Here is a 24,461-nt window from a genome sequence, read left to right on the forward strand (position 1 = left end):
AATTCACTTTATGAGCCTTCGTTTCCTTTTCTAAAAAGAAAATAATGTGTCAGTGCCCTCCAGCCAAAGATTATTCCTTTTGGCCATGGAGATAGAGCCAAGCTGTAGGACATTAATCCTTGATATCCAGATCTTGACCTTTGCTGAATTTCTGCTGATCAGAATCATGAGGGTGTCCAGAGAACACAGTGTGTAGCTGGATGAGGGGTTGGTCTTCTTCTGGTTCGCTTGTTATAAGGTGAATTATTGGCTCCTGTGACTTGATAATTCCTACACAGGAGGCCCAAAGATCCTGCACAGAATATATCAGTCTACTGCAACATAGGCCATCATTAGAAACAAAAGGATGATGAGTTTTTGTGACAGATCTCAAAGTGAAGGGGCCTAGATTATAAAACTCAGACAATGAAAACATGTGCCAGAATCCATCTGGGTCTGAGAGTCACATGGCTTTGTCTTTTACTTAATCACCTGCTGGGGGGAGACAAGATGGCAGGGAAGTAGGAGGAGGCGCCCTTTCAACCTGTACCCTAAAGTGAGCTGATTACCTTCCAAAGAACTCCGATCACCCACGAAATCAGCCTGAGATCAGAATTATACACGTCTGGATCTCTACTGGAGCAAAAGACGCCAGTGGGCAGGTAAAGCGGAGTGGGAACGTCGGACTGATACCGGAAGATAAACAAAAGGGGGAGGGAGCCACCAGAGGCGACCCATTGGAAAGTAATATCCCAATAGAAGAGTGCCCTGCGTCTGGGGAACAGCATTAACTTGGAGTCTGGTAGAAAGCACTCAAAAAGAGCCAAGGATCACAGGGGGATTGTGGGAATCGGGGCGGTTAGGGACAGGGGATTAAGTCCCCAGACCCAGGACAGCCACCCCCGGCACAGAGCCAGAGAGAGTGCGGCGGAGAAACCAGGTCTTGGTCCCTGAGCCACCAGCGTGCCTGAGAGCGCATGGGGTCTGGCTCCCGTGAGGGGCTGGGAGCCTCGCTGGCCGGCAGAAGCACAGCCTTTTTGCAGTCCCCACTCGAGTGCCGTGCCGTGCTTCAGAGTCCGAGTCAAGCCCCGTGCCCTCCCCTGAGAGAGGTGCGCACAGGCGTCAGCCCTGCTCTCGGACCCGGAAAGACCAGGCACTCCCAGCCCAGGCCAGCGGGAAAATCTCAGTGTGTGATCTCTGCTTGGAACCTCTCTGGCAATCTGGAGCTGCCCAGACAGCCGCCGCTGCCCTGGTTTTGGGTACAAGCAGGAGATCCTGCGTCCCCAGGGACCGCGACTCGGAACCTGCTCTGCCAGCAGCTGAGGGGGAATTTATATGGACTCTGCAGCCAGACTGAGGCTTCTCTCTGAGACGGAGGTCAGGGTGCAGTTTGCTTTCCTCTAAACCTACAAAAACCATCAAAAGCGGTCAAGGCGAGAGGGAAAAACAAAAGTGAACAAACATAAAAACCTCCAGAGAACAAAAGCCTGAAAAAACAAGTTTCCTCAGAGCCCACCCCCTTGAGGGGGAGCGGGAGGGCTTAACTCAGGGAATATCATTGACTGAAAACCCACGTGACAGGCCCCTCCCCCAGAAAACCAACCAGGAAAGAAAAAAAAAAAAAAGACTACGAGAGAACCACCACCACTACTTCATAGGACAACTTTTATTTTTAATTCGTTCTCACTATTCTGGCTCATTTTTTTTTTACATAGATAATTTTTTAACCTATTTACCATCACAGTGAGATGTCCAGTACATCAAATTCCATAATAACCTTCTAACCTGAACTTTTTGATACATACTCCTGTGTTTTTCTTTTGCATTTCTATTAAAAAAAAATTTTTTTTTTTTAAGTTTTACTTAATCACATGCTGCCCTGCTTGTCCTATAGTATCGACACAGGGATAGCAAGACCTGTTTGCTGTAACATAAATTTCTCTCTGACTATCTGAGATGAACTTCAGGGCCATGTGATTATCCAACTCTGGCTAATGAAGTTTAAAATGAGCTGCTGTCATTTACAGTGTCTGTTAGGGTCAGAGAAAAGCTTGGACCACCTTCCTCAGTTGTATGAATCCCTACTGGGGAAACTGTAGTTCAGAGTATGCATCATGTACTCTGCGCTTGCCTGTTTTGGAGGTTTCTGAGTATAGTTTTCAGGGAAACTCGATCCAGTGGAAGGATGGTAATTTGAAGCACCTGAAAGTCTTTAAAAGCAATCCTGAATACATAGGGTAATAAGTTAGTGTGTTGGCAGATAGGTGTAAGCCCAAAGTCCACATGAGAAGTAATCCCCTATTGTGGCACAGACTGCATTGGGAGAATAAAGTATCATTTAGCATAGTAGCAGTGAGCCGAGTTTTTGCCCCTCAAGGTGGGCAGATCTCTTGAGTGGAGTCAAGTAGTTCCTGCAGAGATTGGCTTTTGTAGAGAGAAGAGCTCCAATGTTAGTTCCCATTCCCGATGGGCTAGGTTTTGCTGATAGGGTTGCTATAACCCCAGCAGAAGCATCTTGTTGAGGTGAGGTAAGGTTCAGTTTTTATAGACTCAAGTCTGGAATTAATTATGCAGGGAGACTGAAGAACCAGAAAGAACATGTAGAAGAAGATCTACCTTAAGTGTTTAAAGAAGAGCTAATTAAATTTATAAAAAATCAGTTAAATTCAGAGCAGTAGCCAAGGTTGGAGAACACTGCAAGAGTTTCATTTTTTTCTCAAGTGGCAGAAGACCACAGGATTTCAAAAACAGCAGGAGGTTTGTAAGGGGGCTCACACCGAGAAAGAGGGGTCAAAATACAGTAGTAAGCAGTAGATGACCTGCACATGAATCAGAATCTCAGTGTCCTTTGCGTGTCTCCCAAACAGGTCATTATCATGCGTCCATTTAGTTGCCATGTAATTTTATATATATGTGTATACAATTTTTATTTTTAAACAAGTTATGGAAACAGTGGAACTTACCTACATCATAAAACCAATGTGGAAAACTTGGGAAGTATGAACCATGAACTTGAACCATGACCTTGTTCAAAGCAAAATATTATGCTGACATATTTGTGCATGGTAAATTTTTTAAGGACTCTGAATCAAGCCCAGGACTCTTTATCTTGGAGTTAAAACCTTATTATCTCACAAATGTGGTAAAAAGAGAGAGAGACTATGATCTAAATATGCTTTTCAGTGTCCACAAAAAAGGAACACAATTGAATAACTTCCTTTGCTGACATTTTTGACTGTTTATCTGGACTCTAGATAGTGGTAGAACACACACACGAAGGAATGATGCTTTTGATCAGCTATCTTTACCCTTTCCAAAGGGAGGGAAAAATAGAAGGTTAGAAATAAACAAAATCAGAGGGAGCTGGCTTCCAATATGTGAAGTTATCACTACAAAGGTAGTTAGATTCCTTCTGCAAGGAGAGGTAAAAAGGCTGACTGTAAAAAAACAGATTTTGACATATACACTTGAGAGTACATCATACTGCTTGAGACAATAGCTTGGGCCCTTGATATTTTATTAAGCTGACAATAAAAAGCCAGCACTTAATAATCCCTGAAGTATGGCAACAAAGGAGGAAGGCTGCATCTCTTACATTAAACAAAATCTGTCTTTTGGGGCATGACAAGCTCTTCCTGAGGGTTTCTTCACTTTCTGTACTGTATCTGTACCATCTTGTTCATGTCAAAACTCCCTCAAGTGGCCATTGCCTTTCCAAAGCGTGTGTCCTACTGTATTAGAGAAATAAGGAGATGCCTTCACACATTAGAAAAGAAGAAAGCAGCAGGCTTCTGGCCCAGGAGAATGCCATTTTACATAAAGAAGACCCTGAGAGAGCCAGAATAGACTGTAAGGAGACTTTCTGTCTCTGGAGCTTGGTCGAAGGCCAAAGGCTGATGGTCACCAATCAGGGGCCAGCTGAAAATCCTCTAGATTCCAGACAGATGAGGCATTGGCAGAAGCAGTTTTCTGGAACAACACTAAGACCAAATTGGGGAAGAAGCCTTTTTGAAATGGTGATGTGTTGTAAAATCTGACCCAAAGAATTCTGATCTGAAAAGATCTCCTGAATTCCTTTGCTACGGAGACCAGCTTAAGATTGGACTTCTTAGGCCTGTGTCTGTGCTCTTCCTGTTGACTTCTCCACCTAAAAACAAACAATACTTAGGACGTTAGACAGACAGACATATGAGCAACTGTTAGAAGGCTACTCAACAATTTCACTGAGGAACAGTTCAGAACTGACCAGGTAACTGAGAAGTTTCACAACATCAAATTTCTAGGAAAATAGAATAAGCTCAAAGCAGAGGGGCCTCAAAGAAACATGGGAATTCAACACATTCTGAGCTTACCTCCTAGCCAGGAGCCACGTAGTTCCCCAAACAGGCACAGAGTCAAGAGGTTTCAGATGTATGCATACCATAATGGAGACGGGAGTCTCTTGGTTCAAGGAAGGGAGTGTTTCTGCCAACTTTCAGCAGAACTTTGATTTCTGCCAATATTCTCCAGTTAAATACCACCACCAAGAACATACCTGTGGGTTCATTGCCTTGTTGCAAGAAGGAAGAGCGTGCACCAGTAAAGGGAATGTTAGAACATAATAAATTTTGACTTGTGTTTGGTGATTTTCCAGGAGTGTTTAGGAAGGTGATGGGGCTCTTCTCTCTGAGTTGACTCTATCAGTAAGCAAGTGTAATGCTGTGATTGTGTATCTTGATAAATCTTATCTAGAAGGTGAGAAGGTTGAGCAACGCTCCAGTCGTGATTTAGAAGCAGAAGTCACTCGTATTATCCAGGATGGGGAGGTGTTTGATAGTTCTGTGATTTGCACAGTGACCTGATTTTTTGTCTGGGCTTCGACAAGATTATGAAGTAGCGTTGGTTTTTTCTCCCTCCCATAGAGGGACTGTGTCTGATGTTGGTGTCCTGTGAAATTATGTTCAACAGAACATCATGGCTAGCTCTTAACAAACTGAGCCCTAGTCATGAACATCAGGCCCATTCTTAAGTGTCGGGGCCACTTTTCTCTTTCTTGTATGAGCCAATTCTTCAGTACCAGTGGGAGACTCAAAACAGAAAAGAGGTATAAAAGGATTTGTAAAAATGGGACAGCACAATGGAAATGAAGTGAATGACTTTTGACCCTTTTCTCACCTGGGAGGCACTAATCCAGAAACCCTGGCCGTTGAGAAAACAGTCGGGAAATGGAAAGCAAGCAGGTAACACTTCTGGGTGCCTGAAATAAAAGTACCCAAATACCCCACATTTTTACAAGATCTTAGAGTTTTCCTCAAGGTCTATTAGTTTGTTTTGCACACATCCTAACAAGTTGTGCTATCATGCTCCCAGAAGATTAGAAACACAAGGGAGAAGGTGAAGGGAATGCTTAGAAGCAGGAGCCAGATGAGGAGCAACAAGGTCTGGCACACAAAAGGGCCCTGAAGACATTATGCTAAATTAAGAGTCCAGACACCAAGGACCACAGAGTGTATGATGCCATTTCTAGGGAAGTTTCCAGAATGGGCAAATCCAGAGAGAGAGAGAAGGTAGATTAGTGGTTGCCAGGGGCTGGGCTGGAATGGAGAATGAGGAGTGACAATTGATGGGTATGGGATTTCCTTCTGAGGGTGAAGAAATGTTTGGCATTAAAGGTAATGATTGCACAACTTTGTGAACTTACGAAGAACCTCTTTAAAAGGATAAATTTTATTTTATGTGATCTATGCCTCAATAAAAAATGTTAGAAAACAAAGAGTACTCAGATAGCACTATGGATAGAACCTGATAGCAAAGCAGGATTCAGGCACTAAAGAAAAGTTGACTTCCAAAGCAGGGCCAACAAGAGCCACGAGCTCTGCCTGCCTCCCGGTCCTTAACCTCTGGAACCTTCTTCCTTGAAACCCCACACATGCAGCCCACACCCCTGCATGACCGCATGCCAGCCAGGGTGTCGAGGGATAGAAAGACAACTAAGACATGGTCCCTGCACTCTGGACGGAACACATCTCAGGGCAACAAATGGTGTTCACACAAATGACCCCAAGCAAGTCATCACGAAAAGGGGACATTATTTTCAAAATGCTTACATTAAAAAGGCAAAGGAGTGGGTCATACGGAATTTATATTTAAAAAAATTCTTTCAAAATTGCCAGCCTTTTAAAGGAATCTTAAAATCTCTGGTGTCAAATTTCAGGTAGCTAGAAAGATAACGCATGTGAAATGGCTCATTTCCCCCCTGAAACTAGAGAATGAGGTGCCACTGTATTTGTGGAAAGGCAACCAGCCCTTTACACCTCAATAACCCCAGAAAGCAGGTGTGTCAGAGTGTTTCAAATCCTGTCTCCTGGGCATCAGGATGTCGTGGCGGTGACAGCAACAGTTATACTAACTTTTGTGATTTTTCTACAAGATTTGATGTGCCTCTTACTCTGAGGGCCAAGGGCAGCACTAAGCTACAGGGGAGGGAAAGAGATCAGTGCATAATGGAGGGCTGTGGTTGGGGCTGGGATCCACTGATGGGGGAGACCTGCTCAAAGCTGTCCCCTTCCAGCAGCTCTCTGTCATTTGTTTTCTCTTCTCAGTGGAGCGGGGGGTGAGGGAAGGTGGGAGAACATACATGCTAGCCTTACCTCCATCTGGGCAATTACTGCTGGTGTAGCCATATCTACTGGTTTTCTGGGTGGAGGACATGGGTCAAGTGGGAAGTGAGCACCCATCTTAGAATGATCTCTCTGACTGTAGGAATTAGGCACCATCACAAACCATGGCCTCCAGTGCCCAGCTATGTCCACGAGTGCCCTCCGAGGGAGCCTCAGGGACAGAGGGAGAGGATAAGGGAAGCCCTCCTTCAGCTAAACATGAACCCAGCGACTTCAGAGGAACTCCTTAGGTCTAAATTGCCATGTCCATTCTCAGGCTACTTCAAGGGACCCAAGCTTCCAACTTGTCACAGGTCTTGGGACACAGGGCCTACCCTTGAAAACAAGCACTTAGGAGTTTTTTTTTTTTTTTTAAAGATCTAAGTTCAAGCCCACTACTGGAAAAGATACATTTCAAGGGAAGACACTCTGCTTTAATGTAGTGGCTTTCCACTGGGGCCACTCTTGGTGGACTCTTGAGTTCTGGCAGACTGTCTATGAGGGGGGTCAGAAGGAAGAGTGGTTTCTTCATGGAAAAGCAAGGGCAATGATGGTGGTCCTTGGGAAGCGTTTCAGTGGTTGTGCTCTTAGAGACTGAGAGAGCCAGATCTGGGCTGTGCAGTTGGCTGTGCTTTTTGGCAGAAATGAGAAGGGCAGGAAGGAGTGACAGAAATGCCAAGAGCCTTTGTGTGGTGACTCACCCATGCTCCCCGTCCTCCCCCATCCATTCCCGTGAATCTGCATAGGTTTAGAGAGTATTAGTCAGCCTTCCTTGGGGGCACAGAGACCCTCTCAGAGGTGACTTCAAGTAATGGGGATTTATTGTAAGGATATTTCTGGAAATTGGGAGGTTGCTGGAGCCTTGGGGTTCCATAATCACTGAGGGCAGATTGGCTTCTAGGAGCTTGGAACAGGATTCTGGACCTCAAGCAGCTCCAAGTTACCTCATCCTCTCTACCACAAGGTAGAATTCCTCAGTCCTAAAGCTTAGCTCTCTGCTCCTTTGTCTCTGCCCCTGTGGATCCTGGATCCCGCTGCTCTGCACGACAGCAGGTGGTTTCTGCTTATTCATGGTTTCTGCTTGCTTGTAGCTTCTCTCTGTGTCTTTTAAGCTTCGAGTCACACGACCAGCTGCCTTTTCTTCTCACATTCAAACTTCTCCGGAGAATTCAATTAGACCAGTGTTGCCATGGCCCATGTTATAGTAGTCCTTTCGTGCTAGGCCACCTCCTTGGGCCACTGGCCAATAAATGGGGTGTCCGTAAATCAGATGCCTGTTCCTGGTCCAATAAGCAATTTCTGGGATAACAGCCTTTTCTCCTGTATGGAAAGAGACTGTTGGTGGTAGTGTGTGTGTGTGTGTGTGTGTGTGTGTGCGTGTGCGCGCGCGCGCGTGTGTAGTGGGGGCTGGGGGGGCGCTCAAAGAGGGGAGTAACAGGTCTTTTAAGACTTGGCCTGTCTGAACTTCTGTCCTGGCAATAAGAAATATGAAGCACTTGGCAGTGGGGGAGAGGGGTGCTTTGAAGAGATTCCAAAGGCCTCTGCAGAGTGTGTGTGGGAGACAGCAGTGCCTATAGCACTGCTTTTCAAGTCACATCTCCCCATCAGGTTGCAGAGAGCGGTAGACTTGGAAGGTACTACCTCATTCTGACTCTCTCTCCTTTTCTGTCCTGTAAATGAGAACAAGAAAAGGTGACTGGAAAGGTTTGCAGAGCTCTTTTCTGGCTCTAGGAGGTGACGTGCAGGTTGCCATGAGAAATGGGTCCTCCCGTGGCCCTGGCTATTGATACCTCAGCTCATCCAAACTTTTTCCTTTTTATGCTAAACTTAACATTTTTAGTCTTGAAGTAGTATTTGGAGCTTAGCAAGTGCTCACGTGTTTAATAAATGAATGAATGGATGAGAATGAAAATACGAATTTGCGATCAGCCCTTCAAGGGAGGCCGGTTAGGAGAAGGTCGAGGTTCCCGGCTTTGGTAGAACGAAGGCCTAGCTTTGAATCCTGGCTTTGCTACTTGCAAGCTGTGCAACAACGGGACAAGTTACTTAACTTCTCTGAGCCTCCCTTTCCTCAACTGTAAGGTTAGGATAATGCTCGCTTCAAAGTTCTTTGGGAAGTCCAAGGGACTACATACTTTCCTAGTGTGGGCTCTGACACAGGGTGCTCAAGCGTTGAGAGCTGGAAGTATCAGGGAGCTCAAGGGGCCTGGAGGGTAAGAGCAGGCCATCTCCTACCTGTGGCCATGAGTGCACAGTTCCATTGGGAAATGAATGTCTTGCCTGTGACTATGGAGAGGGTATCATGAAGGGAAGCCCACACCCCAGCTGCTTGTCTTGCCTCCACTTCCTGGGGAGTTAGAAAGGCTGCTGTGCTTGGTACTCAGTACTCAAGTACCAGATCCAACAGGGTTAGGCTACAAATCTGGCAGGCGTAGGCTGTTTCCAAAAGTCATCCGATTTAGAAGCAGCAAGAAAACATCTGGATCAAATACTGGGTGATGCCACCAGCTGTGTCAAATCTATATGGGGTAAATGAAGGCTTAGTCAGAGAACAAGTCTGTGGGTCAGTTGGGGGGAAAAGCTAAGAGCCAAGAGGCAACTAGGTCAGATAGCGGGAAGTCCTGGCGTGGGAGGGGGAGGACGCTCTGCCGGGAGGGCGACCTCTGACTGGAGGCCAGGAAACCTCCCCTTTATGTCTCCCCCCCATCTATCTTCAAGACGCAACTCTGGAGTCTCAGTGAGGGCCAGCTCGTGGCCAGGCAGGCTCTTTTGGTCTGAGTCTGTGATGGGAGGTGGGGAAGGGAGGTTCTGGGCAGGGAAAGATGCTAGGTTCCTGGAGAAGCTCCAGTGGTGACACCTTGCTGCATGTGACTGTTGCATGCTTATGTTCTGGTGGAGACAAGGCTGCTGTGATTGCGAATGCTTGTCACTCCTCCGTCAAAATCACCACCTTCCTCCCCACTCTCCAGAAGTGCTCCACCTCTTAATGCTGAAATGCTGGGGTCTCTTCCATCCCGATTTCTGGTCTTTGCAGTTGTCAGCCTTGTGACCTCGAGGCCTCACTGTATCAGAGACTAAGCCTTTCCATTTCCTCCCAAGACCCCAAGAAGTCCCCTCACGCCATCACTTGCTTCTCTGTGACGCATTGTGCCAACCACCCCGGTGCCCCTTCTACTCCTTCACCTCACTGTCTGCCCCTGTTAGCCTCTGGGGAGGAGCCGACTCCGTCTAGCTGGATGCCTGCTTTGGTCCTGGCTGGGGTGGAGAACCGCTGCCCAAGGTCGCACCACCTCCTGCATTTGGGCCAGCACTGGGTTTCCAATCTGCACTTGGTCCTCAGTGCTGCCGCCTGCCCAAGGCCCTTCCTTGGACCTGGCCAGCTTTATGCATGGGCCCCACAAAAGCTGTCACAACCCCCTGCCTCCTGCCAACTTTGCTTTCTTTCCTACTAACTCCTCTGTTCCCACTCCCAAATCCCAGCAGCCTCACCTTGTACTTCAAGGTCAAAGTGAAGTTCATTGTGTGGAAGGGTCTTGCTCACTGTCCAGTCCCTCTGGCCCACTCTTCCATAGCAATGGCAGGCAGCTCTTACTTTTGGGTAAAGTGTTCCTCTGTGAGCTTATTCCGCCGGTGCTCCTTCTTTCATAGAGACACAGCCTTTTCCTCACCGCCAGTGGTCTCCCGTTTGCATTTAAATGTGCTCCTGGCTCTTTCAATAAAAATGACAAAACCTCTGTGAAGCAGGGCCCCACTCCCCCCCCCCCTCCACCATGAAGCTATGGCCTGTCACTGCTTCTCTTTACAGCGTTCTTGAAGGTATTGTCTGCATTTACTCTCTGCATGGTGTCCCTTCTCATTCACTTCTCAACCCTCACAGTCTGGTTTCCTAGACCTAGCTTCCATGAACACTCTGTGCAACCCAGATTTCAGCTGAAATCACTGTGGACCTCTGGATCCTAAAGCCCAGGGGATACTACTTCTCAGGCCTCCCAGATCTGCTCTTTCTCCTTTGTTCACTATCTTGATAACTATCGTCTCCAACCACTCAACTGGCCAAATTAACTCTTATGTGAGATCCAGCTCCCACCAACCCCACTGGGTGCTTTCTCTGTTCCTCCCGCTTAACTTCTGGCCGTTCATTCTCCTTTCGACCCAGACCCGGTCCATCACCAAGGTCAATCGATTCTACCTTCTTACTCGCTGTGGAGTTCATCTTCATCTCCCCGGCCACAGCCATACTCCAGACCCCCATTGTCTCTCACACAGGGAGCAGGCTCCCTGCTTGCACTTCTGGCCTTGATGTGTGGACCCTCCCGTCCATTCTCCACACAGTTCTCAGAATGAACTTCTAAAAAATGCAAATCCGTTCATGTCCTATCCTCTGGCCTAAAATTCTCCAGGGCTTCCCCGATGCCTTCAGGATAAAGTCCAAACTCCTTAGCGGGGTGTCCAAGGCCCTTCACATCCTGTGGTAATATAAACATGACTAGTGTTTGGACTTCGACAGACTCGGGACAACTCAGATAGACTCCTGTTTAAATTGTGGCAGCATTTTGGCTGCGTGACTTTGAGTAAGTTACTTAACCTCTATGAGCCTCCGCATTCTTATATATAAAATGATGGTAATATGCCTACATCAGGCGGTGCTGTGAGGATAAAATGAAGTAATATATACAGTGTCTTTGTTTTTATACTTGTCTAGCAAAGTGCTTTTCTCACTGTAGGCATGCAGCACATGGAACCTGCTATTTATTCCCCCTCTCTGCCTCTTGCCTGTTGGCTTTTCACCAGATGCCCTCTGATCCAGTGCCCGATAGCTGCTGTCCTCGACAGAAGACACCGCACTTCCTTTTCTCCTTCTTCCCAGTTTATACTGTCTGCAGCTCTGTGCCCACCTTAGCCCCTTCCTCTCTTTGCTTGAATAACTTCTCATAATCAAGTTAGGGTTCTCCTCTGGAAGTTTCACCTGAGCACCCCAAGACTAACCGCTGGGCCGGGATGTTTCCATAGCAGTCATTTCACACTCCTGTCAAGGCCTTCATTTTCTTAAAATTACCTTGTCAAGTGCTCTTCCCTGTGCGAGGCATCCCCTCCTGGGTAGGGATCATGTCTTACTTATCTTTATATCCCTAGGACCGGGCGGTTAGTAAACATTTGCTGAATGAACAGACTTAAACTTGAAACTCTATCCGGGTGGTATTCAAATACTTACTCTCATTATTTATTTGCTAGTAACATGTGCATTCTTGTTTATTTTTCTGTTCCTCTTGGGAGTAGGGCCATCCGTCCTTCAGATTGTAAGCTCCCTGAGGGCAGGGTCCCTGGCAGAATGGTGCCCGTAGAATTAGCATGCAGGCGGCTCTCCTCAGGTATTGCTGACCGCTTGGCCTCCGAGAGGAGGGAAATATAATGATGAGGTAACCGGGTCTTCATCTTACTTTGTGCAAATCTCAAATCAAACTTGGTGGTCATGGAGGGTCCTGGGCTGGCTCTGAGGTACTGCAGTGGCAATGGTCACAAAAGGTGGCGTTGGGGGATGAGAGCAGGGAAGATTTGAGAGGGGGAGGTGAAGAGCAAAGTCCTAGAGGAAATGCATGATTTCTTATTCTGGTTAGCTGGGAGAATTGTGGACATTTGCCCTGGGGACTGTCAAGCAAGGACTGACCTTTACCACTGAACTGGTTTTAGCTTTTGTTTTAAAATCAGTTTTCAGGCGGGTGAGAGTGTCTGAAGGTCACTTCCCATCACTTCATGGGTGAACCTGCCTGTTTTTAGTGAGTGGGATCCCTGGGGGTTTCTCCCGCCTGATGACCTGGGTTGATCTTGCTTGCTAGCTCTCAGCATGGTAGAGTCCTTAGGTCTATAGAACCCTAATATCTCCTGAGTTGTTAGGAATGACTGGGGTACTCATTACTTTTGATCTCTAGTAGAAGTGGAGATAGACTACAAGCCATCTGTAGACACCCCTGTCCCCCTACCCCATCTGTTGTCCTGCAAAAGCCAGGGCATTATTATCCCTGTAGTCACACTGACTGATAGGACAAGCTTGCCTCCCTGACCACCCTACCCAGTAGGGTGTCAGACTGCTGAGTGCTGGGGAGATGAAGGTGCAGACGGCTGCTGAGCTCCCCTCCTAGGAGAGCCCAGTGCCCCAGGACACTCTTGTTTGTTAGGTTCACTCTCTTCCACGTCCTGTAAGTGTATGAGGTATATGGAGGATGAGGCGCCAAAGACTGATTAATTTTGCACCTTAGGTTCTTTTTAGACCCCTTTTCCATGTTAGAGCTCTTAAAGTTAGCTTTCTGATGACTTACGAAGAAATGGGGTTGGGCTGGGTGCTCAGGAAATGTTTTAAGAGTCATGTATTTTGTCCACTAAGAATCTAAGCATGTTTGAGGAGGGAAGACCTCATTTGAGTAACTGGTCTTAAGACTGACTTTAATTAAAATTCCTTTATCCTCTCTCCCAATACTGTGAGTTTCTAGAGCAGAGGCCCAAACATTTTCTGGCCCTACCAGGAGGCCAGCCCCTTAAAGGGAGTTCGAGCTGTATGTGAGAACTGATTAGGTTAGGCAGACACTTCTTGCTAGGAGTCGGGGTGCTTGGGAATGACAGAGGTTGAAGCTGCTTTTCCAGAGGCTTCTAAAGAAGATAAACTCTCCTCTGTGTGGAGGGACAGAAACGTGGGCCTGCGGAGCAATGGAGGACTAAACCATCTGGTTTTCCTGAGGGTAGACCCTTTCTTAGACATCTGATTCTCTACTTGAATTAGGTTTTGCTATTAGCAGGTTTATCAACAGTGAACCAGGGAAGTGTCTGTGAGTGGGTCTGCATTTAGAGGGAAAGTCCACAGGTATTCAAGGCCCCTCATTAGTATACATATGTTTTCTCTCTTCCTCTCCATCTCTTAAGGCAGGAGTTTTACTCAATGCTGTGCAGGGAGGTCACGAAATGAGGCAGATTGAACGGGTCTCTGCAAAACCCCTTCTCAGACAGAGGCTTCCATGGCTGGGTTGATCAGAATCGTCAGTTGAGGGACGACTTCCCCGGAACATTGATGGCAATCTCTTTCTCTACTTTCTGCCTAACAAAACGTCTGCAGCTGTTTGCAGTTCTGGGACTTGAGTATCCTAGCAGGCAGGTAAATAGGGACTAGGCTTTGAGTCTGCCCATTGGGCAGGTGGTGGAGAGAAGAGGGCTTCTCGGGAGCTGGGCCCCCAAGGCTCCAGCCTTGGAGAAATCAGGCAGGATTTTTAAGGGAATCAGCATCCTGTATTGTCTTTTTTTTCCTTCAGGAATGTATATCTGTAGGGTCAGCCTAGAGTGTGTTTTATTGTAAGAGAAAACATTTTCCTTATGGTAGTGCTGGAAGTGAAGAGGAAGCTAAAAGATGAGTGGTGATGAGCGCTGTGAGGCTGCAGTGGCTTATTTACAAGGCTTCCTAGTTGTTCAAAAATTATTTTAAAATACCCATGTCCTAATCTTCCTCCAGAATAACAAAGACTGTGAGCCTAATAATAAAAGTTAGAGGAGGGGATCAGTTTTTCAGATGCATTCATTCATTCAACTAGCATGCATTAGCACCTTCTATGTGTTTAGCACTGAGCCAGACATTGAGATGGAAATGAAACAGAAGGTTGTGACCCTGCTGTCTTGGAGCTTACAGCTGAGAAATCAAGAGGCATAGCCAGGAAATGGCTAAGTGTCTGCAGCACAGAAGGGGAAAGTGGTTTGACTTTTCTTTATTCAACTTGGTTTGGACATGGGGTGTACCATGTACTTGGATTTTCCTGCAGCAGATATTTTTATAACTTTTGAGTTCTGAAACGTTTCATTGAATACTTTTGATGGGAGAGCTTTAAAAAGATAACCTCTTCTGCCTTTTAAAACAATTCACAGAAAGCAATTTCATCTCTTTCTAATGGTTTGGTTCTAACTCGACCTTTCCTTGAATATTCCCCCCAAATTTTCTAGTTATTGGTTCTTTCTTCCAAACCAATGGTAGTCATTTCTTGTCAAGTTCTAGCTGTTCTAGCTGCTACTATACCCTAATTGTCTGTAACCATTAGAATTGAGGATGGACTGGAGAAATGAGAAAGCTACTTTTGTTTGATGAGCAAGCTTAACTTCACATTCAACTTAAGGGTAATAAGCTTTGGCTTGGTGGTTGGGGTATTGTATGGACACTGTGATAACTATTCTCCTTTTCTGAGTAGCGTTTTCCTTTCCTATAGCTGTGTTCTGCATAATCACAGTTGTTGGATCTAACTTTTGGCTAAGTAGGACAAAATCATATAAGATGAGGTATCAAAGTCAGTGATACTATCTATTGCTGTGAAAGTTTAAAGAAGAAAAAGATTCCCTCAACTCCCTCTCCTCTCCATCTCCCCTTGTCCTCCATGCTATTTGTTATGCCCCACAAATAAGTGAAGTTGAGGGAAATTGGAAGGGGAGGTGAACCATGAGAGACTATGGACTCTGAAAAATAATCTGAGGGTTTTGAAGGGGCGGGGGGTGGGAGGTTGGGGGAACCAGGTGGTGGGTGTTAGAGAGGGCATGGATTGCATGGAGCACTGGGTGAGGTGCAAACACAATGAATACTGTTACGCTGAAAAGAAATAAAAAATTAAAAAATTAAAAAAAAGAAAGAAAGAAAGAAAAAGATTCCCCATGGGCTGGGAGGCCACAGGAAGATTTTCATGGAAATGAAACTTAGTGAGACCTTGAGGACATGACAGGGCTTTGGTGAGTTGTATGGGAGTGGCTACATTGTTCAGAAAGGGTAGACTGAACTCTCCAATGGAATCAGAGAGTTTTTATGGTATAACACTTCATGAGCTTAACTGTAATGCCATGTCATCTACCCTGCCACTCTGGGTGGGGATTTAGTCTACAGAATTTGGCTAAGTCCCTTCCACACTCTGTGGGAAGCCATGGTGCATTTGCTAGCCATAAGGGCTTCGTGCGTTATGAGCATGAATTGCAGGACAGAAATGTGTACCCTGGCTTTCAACAAGAGGACATAAAATGAAACAGTATCACTGAAATTCTATGTGTACTTCAAAGGTAGAGGAGGAAGAAGACTGGGTTCCTCTCCTCCTTGTGCTGTTAAAGGCCCATCCTCTTCTCTAGAATCCAAAGTTTCCTAATACTTCATAAAGATTACAAAATTACACTCAACATCAGGAACCACCAATGGGTATTAATATTAGCTCATGTGGGCATCTGTTACGAATGAAAAATATTAAGGTCTTTTTTTTCGACTTACCAGTCCTTGGAAAATAAGGAAAGGCAAGAAAAACCATGCCACTTGGTCTTGATTAAGACCCTACTAACTGGGGCGCTTGAGTGGCTCAGTGGGTTAAAGCCTCTGCCTTTGGCTCAGGTCATGATCCCGGGGTCCTGGGATCAAGTCCCATATCGGGTTCTCTGCTCAGTGGGGAGCCTGCTTCCCTTCCTCTCTCTGCCTTCCTCTCTGCCTACTTGTGATCTCTCTCTGTCAAAAAAATAAAATCTTAAAAAAAAAAAAAAGCCCCTACTAACTGACACCAAATTCTGCATCCACTTAAGATGGGGGTAGGGGGATGTCAAAATCAGTCTCTAAGTCAATCAACAATTTTTCAAATGTAGAAAATTTTAAAATTAAACTTACCGTGAAACAGGAGAGTCCATTCAGTCATCCAATAACCCTTTATTGAGAACATATCATGTCTTTTTGTTTAAGATAAGGGATTAAACAAAATTGGCAATCTCACCCTTCCATCCAAAATTCACATATGTAATGATAACTATTCTCATAGAAGTGACATGTATTTTAAAAATATACCCAGTGTTAGGGGTGCCTGGGTGGCTCAGTGGGTTAAGCCTCTGCCTTCAGCTCGGGTCATGATCTCAGCGTCCTGGGATCGAGCCCCACATTGGGCTCTCTGCTTGGCAGGGGGCCTACTTCTCCCTTCTCTCTGCCTGCCTCTCTGTCTACTTGTGATCTCTCTCTCTCTGTCAAATAAATAAATAAAAATTTAAAAAAATTAAAAAAATATATACCCAGTGCTAGAAAACAAGAAATGATGTCTTTGGTAGATCTGAAACTGAGGAATCCCTGAAGGACAAAAAGTAGTCAAGATCTGATGAAGGAAGCCGTAGCTCCAAATGCTGCCATAGGATTCCTAAAAAATTGGTTTCAGGTCTCAAAACAGCAAATATGGAGCAGAAGGAAGGCTCAGGCAGGAAGGTGATTCCCCAACACTCTACATTTGACTTCCTTAGGGTAGGCAGTGAGAAATAGAGATTGCTTGGACACTTGAGTTAGAGAGTCAAGTGAAATCTTCTCCCCTATACTCCCTACTTCACTCCCTACTGGCTCACTATACCGACAGCAGCCACCTTCTCTCACTTATGTTGGACAGGCTGAAGTAAAACCTGCCCCACAATACATCCTACTCTTTCCCTCTGTTGACCAGGTTAACATAAGTTTTCTATACAAAGATGAGCATGGGTGTAGGATTTAACAAAAATGTGTGGAAAACCAATAATGTGAAAAAGAGATACTGATTGCAGGAAAAAAAAAAGTTCACACCCAAGGAAATGTTAGTAGTGCAAGCAGAAGAATTTTCTGGAGCTTTTGAAATAAGTATTGCTATAGGTCTATTTAAAAAAAAGTCAGCCAAAGACCTTGGAACCTAAAAATATTCACAACAAAATTTAAAAACCAAGAAATGGACAGGACCATGGACATAGCCAAACAGTAAGTTAGTGAACTGGAAGATGAAATGGAGGAACTCTCTTGTGTCACCTAAAAGGATCATAAGATGAAAATATGGAAAGAAAAGTTGAGATTTGGAGAACATGAATTCAGATATTTTGGTATCTGTCTACAAAGAATGTCAGAAAGATAGAATGAAGAGACTAAAGAAAAGAAAATAGAAAAGAAACAATACCATAAAATTTACCAGAAGGTATAAAATAATCAGTAGAAGACAAAAGTCCCAATATTCAAAGATGATGAATGTGTAAAAAAGACCTGTAGCTGGATACATCACAATAATAAAGTTAAAGGAAAACTACTACAAAAGAGAGAGGAAAGGAAAGAAAAAGAAAAAGAAAAAAAAAAAACTTCCAAAAGGGGGAAAAAAATGAGAGTGACAACAGACTTCTCATGGGCAATGCTAGATGCAAAAAGGCAGTGGAACTGTATGCACATAACTGTGGGGGGGTGGGGGAAGATATTGTACTGGAATTGTATACCCAGCAAAACTATCATTTAAGTGTGTATGTGAAAAAGAGTCATTTTGGACATTACAGATCAGTTTACCATTCACTGGTTCCCTCTATAAAGATTACTAGAGGTCATAAAAATGAAAGAAGTGGGAAGGAAGTCAAGGACCTACTCTGTGCTAAATGCACATACTTCTGTCTTAGAGGAAGGCAGTTTCAATTAGTTCACATCTGGTTGAGGAAAAGTGAATGTATCTGTCCTCTCCATAGGACAATTAGTCAGAAGCAACAGCCCAGACAGAAGGTATGAGCTGAGCTACCTATGTTGGTTCACTGTATTAAAGAGTGGAATGGGCAGGACATGCTGGCAGTCTCCTCTCAATCCTGATCCAAGCCCTTGGTTTTATCTCTGGAGCCTAAAAAGGCATGGCTGGAGGTTGCCATTATGTATATTCTTTCTCTTAATTCTCAAATCCATCCCATTAGTATTCACAGGGGCTGAGGTTGGGGAAACTATCTCTCTCCCTGTACTGATGGTCTGGATTGCAGTAAACCCACCTGTGTGACTTTTCCTGATAAGAAGCACTACAGTGGCAGTCTTAAATTGCTCAGAACATCAGGCATATGCCCAGCTGAGCAGAGGGAACATGGTCTGGGCCTCTGGGAACTCTGCCCAGTGGCCTGTCAATTTGGGACACTGCCAGTTCTCCTGGATGAAGGAGGAAGACCAGTAAGGAAGAGGCCCTGGCAGTCTTGGCAAGGAAGAGAAAAAAATTACTGTAGGAGGCTGTATATACCAGAAGTCCAGGTGAATTCACAAAGTGCTACTTTGGGAAACCTCCTGGTGGGTATGAAAGGGGCATATGGGGCTGCCCCACAGGTCAGCAGAATCTGGGCCAAGACACAACAGATTCTGGCTGGGAAGTGGTCTGGGTCTGGATCTTCTCCACAGAGGAAGGTTGGGAAGCTTTTAAAAAAATTCATATGTTATTAAAGTAATTTTTTCCCCCTCAAATTTCTGTCCTCTGTATAATTGTGTTTGAGAAAACCAAGTGGGGCTCATGTTCTCCTCACGAGTTTGTGCTTCCCTGTCAGCTTCTCCTATTCGAGGTTGGGCCTGGTCTTATCCTCCCTCCACCTACATGGGTCTTTGTCTGGTGATTCTCCCTGACTCTCCAGATTGGAGGGAGGCTGGGAACCAACCACACTCAACCACCTGACTTCAGAAGAGTTATAGGAACTTGGCTAATATTTTTTAGTCCTTTTATTATAACCATAGGTTGTATAACTTAGTAGTGGACACTTGGAACCCACATGTCCTGTCCCCTGGCTCTAGGCAGGATGGAGTTGAAGTTATTTTCCTCAAATAACACTCTTCTCTGCTTTAAAAAAAACAAAACAAAACAAAAACAACAACCCCACCCCCCCAAAAAAAAAAATTCCAAAGAAGCAGCTACTGCAGCATCTCTTGGGAAGGCTTTCCTGTGTTTCACTTGCTGTCGGGCAAGAAAGGTTGAGACACTTTTCTGAAGACTCACTGGGGAAATGGCCAGCCTGAGAGTTCCTCCCCCACTCCCAAAGAACTTTGAGGGCACATGAGCTCATGCCATATTTGCCTAGGAATAAAAAGACCTCTTGAATCTTGGACCTACTGTGGGGAGTTTTTATCTGTTATATGTTCATGCCAGGTTAGACCCTCAGATGTTTTTATCCATGCTTCAGGCACTATATGCCACTTAAATGCAACAGTACAGGACTACAGCAAACTATGACAGCAGGGGCAGAGGGTAAGAACTGTGATGGGAAGGTGATGGAGGAACAGGCAGCTGCTTAGGAGTACCAGTTGACAGATGCATTTCACCAGCCTGGCCATAGCATGCGCCTGGATAACCCTAGCTGACATGTTTCTCTGTAAACTTCCAGCTAGACAGATCTTTTCTGCAATTCTAGCGTAGACACAGTATTTCATTTTATTTTTTTGCAAATTTTAAAAATTTTTAATTTAATTTTTTTTTTAGCATTCCAAAAGTCATTGTTTATGCACCACAACCGGTGCTCCATGCAATACATGCCCTCCATAATACCCACCACCAGGCTCACCCCATTCCCAAACCCCCCTCCCCAAATCGCCAGTTTGTTTCTCAGAGTCCACAGTCTCTCATGGTTTTTCTCCCCCTCCGATTTCCCCCAACTCACTTCTCCTCTCCATCTCCCAATGTCTTCCATGTTATTCCTTATGCTCCACAAATAAGTGAAACCATAGGATAATTGACTCTCTCTGCTTGGCTTATTTCACTAAGCAGACAAAGTATTTTAAAACAGATGATTTCTAACAGGAGACCATGAGCATTTGAGCTCCTCAAGGTGACATTTAAAGCCTGCCTTTTTTTCCCCCCCTAAACAAAAACAACTACGAAGATAGGTAGGTTTGGGTATTCTTAAGGCCCACGTACCTGAGACTTTGGAGCACAAACTTTCCTAATATTTTTTCCTGGGGACAGCATCTCTTCTCTGAACTCCAGCCACAGGGTTCACCAAATAGGATGAAAGAATTGAAAGTGACCCATGAATTCAGCTGGTCCAAACTCCTCACATTACAGAGGAAGAGAGAAAAACCAGAACTACAAAGGGCTGTGAGGGCAGAAACGAGCCTTAGTCACCCCCTCCTTTTACTCAGAGGTCTCTGTCTTGACACCTCTCCACCCCAGGGTCTTCAGTAACTTGTGACAGAAGTGGAGCTAGAATTTGAGTCTCCCTATTCAAGTTCAGTGCTTTTCCCCCACAAGGAGCTAGTTCCATGCTTTCTCCGTAGCCTGTAAGCCAGGCCAGAACTCACTGGCAGGAAGAAGAATGAAATAAGTGTAATGATTCTATAGAGGGCATGGTGACCTTCCACAAATCATGTTCCCACCAGTCTGTCACTGATGCTTGACCTTCCACCATTAGAGATTCATTCTTTTGTAACTTGGAGGTGAGGTAGACTTCCAGAGTCTCCTCTTGAAATGTAAATACCTCTGGGAAGGCCACCAACAGTTGATAGCTAAGAAACTGCCAGGCCTGTTTCTCCAAGAGCGTTAATAACCAACAGTGTGGAGGGGAAGCAGAGGCAGAGAGATTTCAGAATTCACTGAAATAGGAGGACGAAGTTGGGATGGATGTGAGAATGAGTCCACCCTTTTGTAGGCATTCCATAAATGCTATTTACCTATCCAATTAAATATGTAAGAACATGGCCCAGACACGTTGGTGAAAAATTCCCTTCTCAAGGCATGAACAAATGTTTGGAATCCCAAAGGGAAAGACTGTGCTGCCCACACCCTTCTGCCATCAGAGGGTGTCCAGGTTAGGGCTTTCTGTGTAATGGGTATTGAGACTTAGTTGAAACCAGACCCCCACCTCTACTTCAAGGCTTCATTTGCATGAGCGGACCTCCATGGATACTTTTGTTTATGGCTGAAGAAAAGAGGAGTTTGTACTACTCTTCTGTGGGTAGAAGACAAGGGATGAAGAAACTGAACAAGAGAGGGGATGGTATGTCATCCGGCTACCCTGACACTGGCCTTTGTGCCCTTGTAGAACAATGGAAGAGTTCAGACCGGAAGCAGAGGGGCAGTTTCTCCAAGAGGCTTGATGAGACACAAAATGCAAAGAGTGGGTTTGGGGGCTCAGTGAATCTACTCCTGCATTTCATGACATCCGGAAGTTGCTGGGTATGCTGGAAGATAACAGTCCTGGTGCAGCTGTCAGCATCCTCATGAGGGATGTTGTCGACATGGGCAACGGCAAGTCTCCTAAGAGCCCCCTCAAAGTCAGTGAATATGCGCTAAGGGAAGCCAGAAATGCAGAAGAAAGAGGAGGAAGAGACTCAATGTGAGTACATATGATGTGGTCCTACAGGGTCTCCTGGAAAGCCTTGGGAGGGTCTTTGTAAAGGGAGAGGGTGCTAAGGGATTCTCTGTAACAAGAGGGCCTAAGAAGAGGAAGTTTGGGTGATTTTTATTTAGTGTGACACAGGCTGGAGTGGCCTGGTTATACTGGAGTTCCTACTACATCATTTGAACCCTTCCTGGCATGCCAATAGACAAAAACAAACTCTGATCCCAGGGCCAGGGAAAGAAGACCTTTGTTCTGATTAGAGAAAAGTCCAGTAGCTCACTGGTCTAATCTCCCTCTTTCTTACCCACCCAAATTTAGGTCATGATTCTAGAGGACTGGAAAGTTTATTCCAAACTCAGTCTGGGAAAGGGCAGTAAGAAGAACAGTGTCAGAGACTCTATCATCCAAACACTAGAAGGAAGGAAAAGCCCAGTCTGGTCTTAAAACTTGAGATAAAATGAGGCACAGGGAAGAAGACAAGATTTGTTCAGAGCCTCCCAGCAGGAAACCACAACCCGAAACTTCCAGGGTCTGGTTTATGGGCCAGGAGGAAAACATACAGATTTTTAAAAGATTTAAAACAAAAAGGAAGAAAGAAGGAAGGAAGGAAGGAAGAAAAAGAGAGAGAAAGAAAGGAAGGAAGGAAGGAAGGAAGGAAGGAAGGATGAAAGAAAGAAAGGAAGGAAGGAAGGAAGAAAGGAAGGAAGGAAAGAAAGAAAGAAAGAGAGAGAAAGAGAGAAAAGGCTATCTTTGCAGGCTGGAAAAGAGCCAGGGCATACATGTAAAGTTGTTCTGGTATCATTCTCTCCCTTCTTCCTCCACCATCCACCTGCTAAAGTTCCGGGTCTTTCCTTCCTTCCTGTGATTAATCTCACATTTGTTCAGCATGCATTAACTAGGTCCTGATGTAGTTGTGTGGCTGATTTGGCTACTGAATAAGCGGAGTTTTCCAGAAGTTAAATAAAAAATCAACATCCTCCATACCTGCAAGTGTGGTATGCAACCCGGACTGACCCCACGCAAAGCACTTACTAAGTGGATGTGACAGGAAGAACCGCAGCAGAATACAGGTTGATAGGTGCCATTTCGATGGAGTGACTCTGTCTAGAGCCATTCATTGTCAGGCTGACAGATACTCTGGCCTCTGGGAGTGGGGTGTACTTTTTATACTTGTGCCTGTGCTGGAGAATAACATAACAGCAGGTGAAGTTTTGCTGAGTTAAGTCGATCACATCCGGCCACATGCTGTATACCATCACACCCCTTTACTGAGGTCTACAGTGAGCCTCATTCTGGGTCAGTCACTTTATAACAACCCTGGAGTAGGTTTTATCAGGCCCACCTTTTATTTTTATTTTATTTTATTTTATTTTTTGCAGATGGGAAATTAAGGACTCCAAGAAGTGAAGCCATGTGCCCAAAGTCAGAGTTAAAATGTAAGAATGTGGACTGAAAACCAGGTCTGTGAGGCTCTGAGGTCTGGGCTCCTTCCACTGGTAGAGTCAGAAAGACATGGGCTCTGAGCAGTCTTCAACCCCTTACCAGGTTTGTGACTTGAGCACAGCTCTTTAACCTTTCTGAGCTGTCCTTTCTTGTTCTATAAAACAGGGGCGAAGATGTAGCTAACTTCCGGGGGCGGTGTGAGGACTCGGTGGGTAGTTTGCAGAATGCACTTAGCACAGTGCCTGGTCTGGAGTGGGCACTTGGCCTGAAGTCACTATTCTGAAGTCACCAGGCTCCTTCTCCCTTCTGTGAGGCATAAGAGACTAAGAGACAGCTCTTAGCTGTCTTCTTTGCAAGCAGTGTTTTCATCCCAGGAGAGGAAAGCTCTTCCCTCTGGGAAGCCACAGCTGCATTTGAATTAAAAGCATACCTGGATGGTCCAAGAAATGGAAGCCACTCTTCCCTTGCCATGTGATTTTTTTAAAACATCACCTAACCCTTATGTTGTTTTTCCTGTGGAATAACTTGAATAATCCATGACTCAGACAGGTGTGTTAGGACGATAATTTGTTTTTGTTCTCCCGCAGGTAAATTAACCATAGAGTGGACTCGTCCTGGTAAGATGAAGACTGTGGCTGCTTCTCCAGCAACTCAGCTCACTGCTTTCTGGACCATCATCTGTGACCACTACTGTGTACTGTGAGACGGAATGTTAATTGGAATACGTTTCGGAGCCAAGAATCATTAGACAGGTAGAAATTCTATTTGAGTGTACCTGGATACATAAAATCACTCAAAGAGAAGTGATTTTTGGATAATCTGCTGATTTGCCACATTCAGGCGTCGATATGGACCATTGAGACTTGATGGGGTTTTGCTGACTACAATCTGAGAGCCTGTGTTGCCACGAAATTCACTGGTACAGGCATCTGGGTGGCTCAGTCGCTTAAGCACCCACCTTCAGCTCAGGTCATGATCTTGGGGTCCTGGGATCGGCTGGAGTCCAGTCGCTACTCAGTGGAGAGTCTGCTTCTCCCTCTCCTCTGTCCCTCCCCGCTGCTCATGTGCTCTCTCTTGCTCACTCTCTCTCTCAACTAAATAAATAAAAATCTAAAAAAATAAAATCGCTGGTTCTCCCATTGAGCTCTATCCCCTGAGAAGTGTTGGAGAAATGAAGTGATGACCATTTATAATGACTGTTTGGCTATAGTCTTTGAGGCTGCTAGAATTAGGAAATGCTGTTAAGAAAAAAAGAGGGGGACTCCTTTTGACCTCTAGAAAGCCCTAATGATAGCCCAGTGCTGGAAGGAA

At 45.3% G+C, this 24,461-nt stretch overlaps 1 long non-coding RNA gene across 1 annotated transcript; it reads left to right on the forward strand.

Annotated features, from left to right (window-relative positions):
- The first annotated feature begins 20,099 nt into the window (after positions 1 to 20,099).
- Positions 20,100 to 24,123, forward strand: LOC125107138 (uncharacterized). The gene is made up of 3 exons (XR_007129467.1): positions 20,100 to 21,701; positions 23,087 to 23,252; positions 23,738 to 24,123. It is a non-coding gene; the product is annotated as an uncharacterized LOC125107138 (long non-coding RNA).
- Positions 24,124 to 24,461: the final 338 nt, after the last annotated feature.

The sequence above is a fragment of the Lutra lutra genome, chromosome 8, assembly GCF_902655055.1.
Source record: "Lutra lutra chromosome 8, mLutLut1.2, whole genome shotgun sequence".
Lineage (NCBI taxonomy): Eukaryota > Metazoa > Chordata > Mammalia > Carnivora > Mustelidae > Lutra > Lutra lutra.